Source organism: Stylophora pistillata, chromosome 13, assembly GCF_964205215.1.
Source record: "Stylophora pistillata chromosome 13, jaStyPist1.2, whole genome shotgun sequence".
NCBI classification, from domain to species: Eukaryota; Metazoa; Cnidaria; class Anthozoa; order Scleractinia; family Pocilloporidae; genus Stylophora; species Stylophora pistillata.
In genome coordinates, this window is record NC_142531.1 from 19,523,935 (window position 1) to 19,531,614 (window position 7,680).

Sequence of the window (7,680 nt, forward strand, 5' to 3'; positions counted from 1 at the left end):
AAAAAAAATTATGAATTTCATTATTTCCTCCTTAAGTTTCTCTCTCGAAAGATCTGCATAAGCTTGGCTCACCAGCACCACGTTTGGCAGTTGACTTTAGTAGCTGAGAGTAACTCTAAACAAGTCAACTTTACCCTCACCGGTACTACGCAATTTAATTAACGGATACAATATACTTTATGTTCTAAATGAAAGTTGAAACTTTTCGACCGACCTCGTTTGTGATTTTCTTCCTCTTTGTAGACTGTATTTTTCAGTTTCTATCGTAGTGCGACATCACAAATGTCTTCCACCAAGTTACTGCATTGAACAAACCATGATCGAGGTGTTACTCCTTTTTATATCACACTAAAAAAATTCATCTTTACAGTACTTACCACGACCTTAAGACATCGGTGCCTTGCCATAAAGAAAGCTATCTCTACCAGACTGTTTGCTTTCTTTCGACCAAACCTCACCGGTTACTCACAGCAAATAGCCAATCGAATATGATCCTCTGCCTATATTTCTCAGTTTCGCAGTCGTTCTAGTCCTCAGTCCTATCGTTTATCTCGGCCGGAAGCCTATTCTCGCTGAGCAAATGCAAACTTCGGAGAATAAATTTTTGTTTGTCGCAGTTGAAACACCAAACCCACATAATTACTTTTGATCAGAGCAGATACGATTAAGTTGCAGTAAATGAGGAATTCATTATATTCCTGTCAAAAAAGGAAGCGTAGGAGAACTTTAACTTTTATGATAATCTTCTCAGACTTTAACAAAAATCAATAAATTCCATCCAAGTAAGTAGAGGAAAGCTACTTACTCTGATTCCATGCGCATGCGTGGAAAATTGTATTCTTCCTTGCTTTCTGATTACTCAACTTTCACAGAATAACAAAGAAAATACAACTCGAACAGGTATTGAGTAAGGAAGGAAGCAGGTATTAAAATAGGTGACAGCTACTTTTCTGTCTTCCAGGTTTACTAACTGTCACGTTTCACGCAATATTTAGTTGTTATTAACCGAGCAGGAGGTCTGTATGGGGGAATCTTGTCCGAGTTCGCCAGTACAGACCGAACGCAGTGAGGTCTGTACCAGCGACCGAGGTCAAGATTCTCCCATACAGACCGACCTACTTCGGTTAATAAGATGTTTTATATATGGCTGTGTCTTATATGCCAATTTTTTATATTCTTTGTACCTTTTTTTTCTAAACCGGTCTAGATGCCGGTCTAGATGGGAAAATCTAGCTTTCAACATTGATTCCAGCTAATCAAATTCGTCAATTCGGTAGTTCCCAGTCCTTGTGAGACAGCCATATAATAACATTTGATAATTTTGTGCAATGCTCAGTCTTAAAGTTAAAATACGGATTCTTCCCAAGGAAACAGATAAATAAAGGAAGCAGTGCAAGGGCATTACGTACCTTTTAGCTCCTAACCTCCCATTAGTGTTTTCTTCTTGACCTCCCCCCCGTACTCCTTTTTTTCCTGTTGCTATTGTTGTGGCGATACAGGTAAAAAAAAAAAAAGATTAAACTAAAAACCAGACCCGTATGCAGTTGATCTTTTCTTCAATTTGTTCAAGCACTTGTTTGTGCATTATTACAGCATCTCAAACATTCCCAGTGCATTTAGTCAGGCTATGGTATCCTCTCTAAGATCGTTCGTCATCACAAGGCACAGAGAGAAAAACACGTAGCAAACAGCGATGGACGAATACATTCCCCAGTATATAGAAGTGGCAAGGGAATACCAAACACCGTTGGAAGCTTTCCGATTTAGACACTTATGAGTAAGGGCTTTTCTAATGTGTTCTAAATCAAACATAGCTTGATAATGGGCGTCTAAGAACAGGACCCATGACGCAAGCAGCAAACCTGTAAAAAGACCCACGTTGACGGCTCGGCGTTGAACTTTGCACAGACCTCTCATCCTCTCCTGCGACTGATATCTGAAGAAATGCAAGGCCAGGGTGTACGATGAAAAGCCGCTTATCCATAGCGATGTGCGTAGTATTTTGGACCCAAGAACGTATGTGAACCGCTCCATCACCCAAGCGTTACTCGCAATTTCTCCCAAGCCAGTGCAAGGTCTCGTTTAGTAAAACTCAATGCAAAAGCAGCTGAGTGATCACAAGCGGGAGTCAGCTAAAGCAGCCGTTTGCTTAACAGCTGTCTTTGCTTATGTCGTTCGCGCGCTTCCCCGACCCCGCTAGTCCTCATGCCCCACAGAGTGAGAGCCTGGAAGAGAGTAATTTTGTTCATTCGTTACCGCTCCAAACACGCTACCGATTTTGACCCCAGATGGAAATATTTCAGTTTTGAACATAACTTAATTGAGTCCCGAACTTTTTTATTTACATATTTACACTACTGGAAAGATTCGATGGCTCTGAACCGTTTAAAACCCAAATGTCAGAACAGAGAGTATGACTAATTTGAATTGTTGCTTTTACAGGTCGTGGAATCTGTATCATCTGTATCATTTCATCAAATCTGAAATAAAAACCTATGGAATCGTATCAAAACAAAAATAAAAAAGAGTGGATGTATCAATTCGTCATGTGATAGGTGGAAAAAAAAAGACACTGTTTTGATCATTTTTTCGATTGAACTTGGCCTTGAGAAAAGACAGGCCATAGGCCGAACTAACTCAAATTGACTTCTTTTCCTTTTTTCCTTTTCTTTTTTTTGGTTTTTGCATTTTGTCTTTTTTTCCCAAGATGCTGACAAAATAGGCGTGACCTTTTGATGCCCATATTTTGGAGTTTGAGGGAAAAGACTGGGTTATGCTTTAATCAGATTGCAACGTGAGCTGAGGACGGAGAACCGTGAAAAAACCCGAGTAAAATGGCATGTGATAATTTCGTATTTCACGATCTAGTCGTTTTTTAGTGAAAAAATGTTGACGCTTTCTTTTTCTTTTCACGGACTACTTATACTGACAAAGGAGAGAAGGTAAGCTCCAAGCAGTTATAAATAGATGTTGTAATCGTAATTGTGTTTCATTAGCTTAATCTTTCTCATCGTTTCGTTCAAAACTTTTACATGTCTTTCTCTTAAATTAAACAAATGGGAATCTCTATTCGAGTGTAAACATATATCTCTCTATTTTCAGCCGGAGGTTGGGTCTTTTGTGGCTTTTGATCACATCACATTTTGGGTCGGAAATGCTAAGCAGGTTAGTAAAAAATATAATTATCATCTGCCTCGAGGGGCCAGAAGTGTATTTCTACTGTAAAGAACAAATTTTAAAAAATAAATAGATATGCATAAGTACTGTACAAAATGGAGCAAATAAGGTCGTTTATGGTCGTGAACAATACTTCACGGTCGTGCATACGGCTCTATGAGAAGTCAAATTGTCAGGTACACATTTGCCCTTGAGGCTTTCCCCCTCGATGGAATATTCATTTTCGGGCAATTTCTTCACCGCGGGCATTATCAGCCGACATAACGGCCGCCTGAAGAAGTGTTTTTACTAAGTAGTTACTAAGTATTCCTTTTCTCGTCTTCGCAAACCCAATGTAGTTAGCTAGAAAGTTGAACCCCTCTTTATTGCAATTTAACTGCAATGGTCTTTTGTCCTAATCAGTGATTTCCACGTTTTGCGAGGTATCAAAGAATCGTTTGTCAGCTATATCAGTGATTACAGGGACTTGGCTTTTTTGTTGATGAAGATGAAGTTGATCTACAGGCCAATATTCCTACTGCGACAGGTCCTGAAGGAGGACGCGTTCCAGGAGGAAACCCAGTTAAGCCCCCTTAAAGATTTTATTCTGCCTTGTTGCTCCAAAGTACGGATTCGTAGAGAAAGGTGCTCCGGAAAATATCAAGGATCATATTCCTCATAAAAAAATCTTAAGTGCTAGACTATGAGCCACAAGCCACAGGGTAGAAAACTATGGGAACCAAAAAGGCAGAAATGGCTTGGTCAAGCGCAAAGAATGGAGCCCACAGCGCATGCATGAAATGCACGCGTGGACTCTGGAAGGGGAAGGGTAGAAGGGACATTCGAGAACAAAATAAACAGGAACGGTATGAAACGATTTGAAAGGAGCTTTTTGGGGCCACTGTTCCGTGCCAAAAGAAGCAGCCATTAGTTTATGTTATTTACAGGGCTAAGATGCTGTTTCGGGTTAGATTTCTTTTTCCGATTGTGTTTCAGTTTTCGCTGTTTTTGCACAGGTAAGAAATCCATGGAAGCAATATTTTAGTGTCGAAGTTAAGTTGGAAACAAGCATGAATGTGATTTGAACATTGGTGATCTCCATATTAAAATAAAATATACTAAGAGTAAGAGGAAACGGTTGGAAATTGAGTTAGGTCGAGTTAGGCAAGAAAACATGTGGATCAAGGAGGCTCATTTTGCACGTTATGACCTCTAGCCAAATATTTTCCTATCCTACCCGTCCACTCATACAATAAGTAAGCATATGAAACCTAGAATAACATTTTTTTGATGGTTAGTTATTTTATACTCTAAAGTTGATCATTATTACATTTAGAGTTATAGATTTGATGAGAAAACATCGGAATTGGCTGAGGTTGGAATACTCGCAGGGACTCAAACTTCTTGTTTATTCCAGGCTCTTCACAAATGTTTACTTTTAAATTATTTATGTGCAGACTAACTCTATGGTAGATATGTGATCATAAATTAAGTAAGTTTTTCTGAGTACAAATACCGCGTGATGTTTGTGCTCGTCTATGGCGTTATTTGTACTCTACGGAGTGTAGTTGGATAATAAAGGAAAGTATCACCTTTCAGAATATCTCTTGACTACTGCACAAATAATCGTTGTCAGTAGCACAGAAAATGTACAGGGAAAGTATAGAGAATAGGCATGCATTAGGGTGGAAAGGGTTTCTAAACATCTAACGATTTACTGTGTAGTACTACATTATGTAGCAAACAGGTGATGGACTGGGAAATAAATAAACTTACTGCTAATGGGTGTTGTTTTGATGTAACGCATAACCCTAGAAACTAATTGAAAGGAAATGTGAAGCAGCTGAGCGGGAGAATTACACGTTTCATCTCAATAAGGAAAGAATCGTTAAGAGGGCAGTCCATTCATAAGGTCTCTCCTACAACTGTGAAATGTTCAGCAGGCAACCGTGGACGATACTCCTACTCTTGTACGTTGGATCAGCGATGATCTGATCGGCCCAAAGTAACGAATATGAAATATAAATATAGAGGCAAGACCGATACAACGTAGATAATTAAATTTAAAAACTGAGCACTATATTTCGGCTGGCCAAACCAGCCTTCTTCAGGTGCAGTGAGAAGATAGAAGATAGAAGACTGTAAAATCTCAAGGGTCATTGAGCATCCATGCGATCATGCATCGTTTCAAGATGACCTAAATAACCTGGTTTCTTGGAGTCGACTAAATCATATGAGCTTCAATACCAAGAAATGCAAGTTAATGCGGATTACCAAGAATCGCTCGCCTATTCTTGCTCCTCTACAACTGGGTGGTACCACCCTTGACGTTACAGCTGAATTTTCAGATATTTGCTTGCTAACTAACCACAACCTGTCCTAGAACTCTCGCATAGATAAGATTTCCAGTAAGGCGAACAAAGTGCTTGGTTTCATAAGAAGGAATTGCAGAGATTTGAAGGATGTTTCAACACTAAGAACTCTATATTGCGCTCTGGTTAGGTCACAGCTGAAATACGGGTCTGTTGTTTGGTCACCTTTCACTGCGAAGTATTACTAAATTGGAAAGAATACAGCGACGTGCAACAAAGTTCATTCTCAAATCTGATGATGACTATAAAGTTCGTATTTCTAAACTTAATTTACTGTCTCTAGAGCATAGACGACTTCTTTTTGATGTACCCTTTTTTGAAAAAGCTTTGAACGGATACATTAATTTAGACATTTCTACATATAACGTTCCCAATTTTGATTATGTTGTCACCTCTAAGCTCTTTAATATCTATTGTTCTGTTAATAAGATTGAAAAGCTGTTGAAGAATTTAAATGCTTACAAGTCCCCTGGGCCTGGCGGTTTGTCGCCGCGCATCTTGAGGGAATGTGCATCGACTCTCTCCATCTATATGTGCATTAATCAATAAGTCCTTCGCTGTTGGCCAATTACCTAGCAAGTGGAAATGCGCTGATATAACACCTTTGTTCAAAAAGGGCAGTAAAAACTGCAGAAACAATTACCGTCAGATTTCACTAACATCGATCGTGTGTAAACTAGCAGAACAAATAGTAAAACACCGTATTGTGGAGTTTTGGGGTGAAGCCAATATTTTCAACCCGAATCAATTTGCGTACATGAAAGGTCGCTCTACGGTTACACAGCTGTTATCCTGTTTTAACGACTGGGAAAAATCTCGTAACAAGAGAAATCCTACGGATGTACTTCTGTTAGACTCCTCCAAAGCGTTTGGCAGTGTTCCACACAGACGTCTGCTTCATAAATTAGAAAGACACAGTATTGACGGTCCTCTTCTCAATTGGTTTCAAAGCTTCAGTTTTAATTGGTCGGTCGCAACGTGTTGTTTTGCGCGGCAGCTATTCGTCATGGACTCAGGTAAAATCAGGCGTACCTCAGGGAACAATTTTAGGGCCCAGCTTGTTCATAATGTACGTCAATGATATATCAACTGGAGTTTCTTCCGCTGTGAAATTGTACGCCGACGACACTAAACTCTGTAGGGAGATAGTAAACATTCCTGAGGATACGTATGTGCTACAATCTGACTTGTTTCGACTCACTGAATGGTGTAAAACCTGGCAGTTGAAATTTAATCCCGAGAAATGTGAAACAATGAGAATAACGTACAAACAAGATAAGTCGAAAGGGAGCTATACACTTGATCCAAACGGTGAAATTCTAAAGAGTGTGAAAAATATCAAAGATCTCGGTATTACAATATCGTTCGATCTATCATGGAGTGATCATATTCACGTGGTGGTCAACAAAGCCAACTAAGTCCTTGGGGTAATTAAGCGCGTGCTTGGGTCTAATAGCGTAAGTGAATTCTTTTTGCTATACAAATCTTTAGTAAGGGCGATACTAGAATATGCGGTTCCAGTGTGGTGTCCCTTTCTGGTAAAAGACATTGTTTTGCTGGAAAAAGTCCAGAGAAGAGCGTCGAGACTGGCTCTTAGCCAAAAGAGAGGCGAAATGGACTACGAGGAACGTTCCTCCATTTTAAAGTGGTCACCAATAATTAAAGAATCGAAGACTGTATTTTTCTCTGATTGAATGTTATAAATGTATATTTTCTCTCAGTAATCTCGAATTCCAAGACTTTTTCCAGTTAGCGTCAAATCGAACAAGAAGTAATCTTAATTACAAGCGGAGGTTTCAAGCATCCAGTTGTAACCGTTACTGTCGTATTATTTCAGAGCATTTTGAGCAGAAAACATTATGCTTTTCGCCTTCTCTTTTATTTGACTTTTTAACCTTATTCGTAAACATTAAGGTCAGCTCAAGTTAATCTCAGTGCGCTGGACTCTGGGTCGGTTGGCCGGGTTCAAGTCCTGGCTAGGGCATGACGTTATGTCCTTAAGCAAGACGCTTCACTCACATTGCTTCGTCTTCTCGGATAAGACGTAAAGCCGTAGGTCCCGTCTCTTGCAGGCCTAGGGGTAGGGGACGTAAATTTCCCCTGCACGAGATTACTGTGTAGTGGATTTCCTCCCCGGGGTGTGATGGGTGGG

The 7,680-nt window shown here is 39.7% G+C and overlaps 1 pseudogene; it reads right to left on the bottom strand.

The window, feature by feature from the left end:
* LOC148718020 (uncharacterized) overlaps positions 1-7,680 on the bottom strand; it is a 30,124-nt pseudogene that overhangs the window by 19,961 nt on the left and 2,483 nt on the right.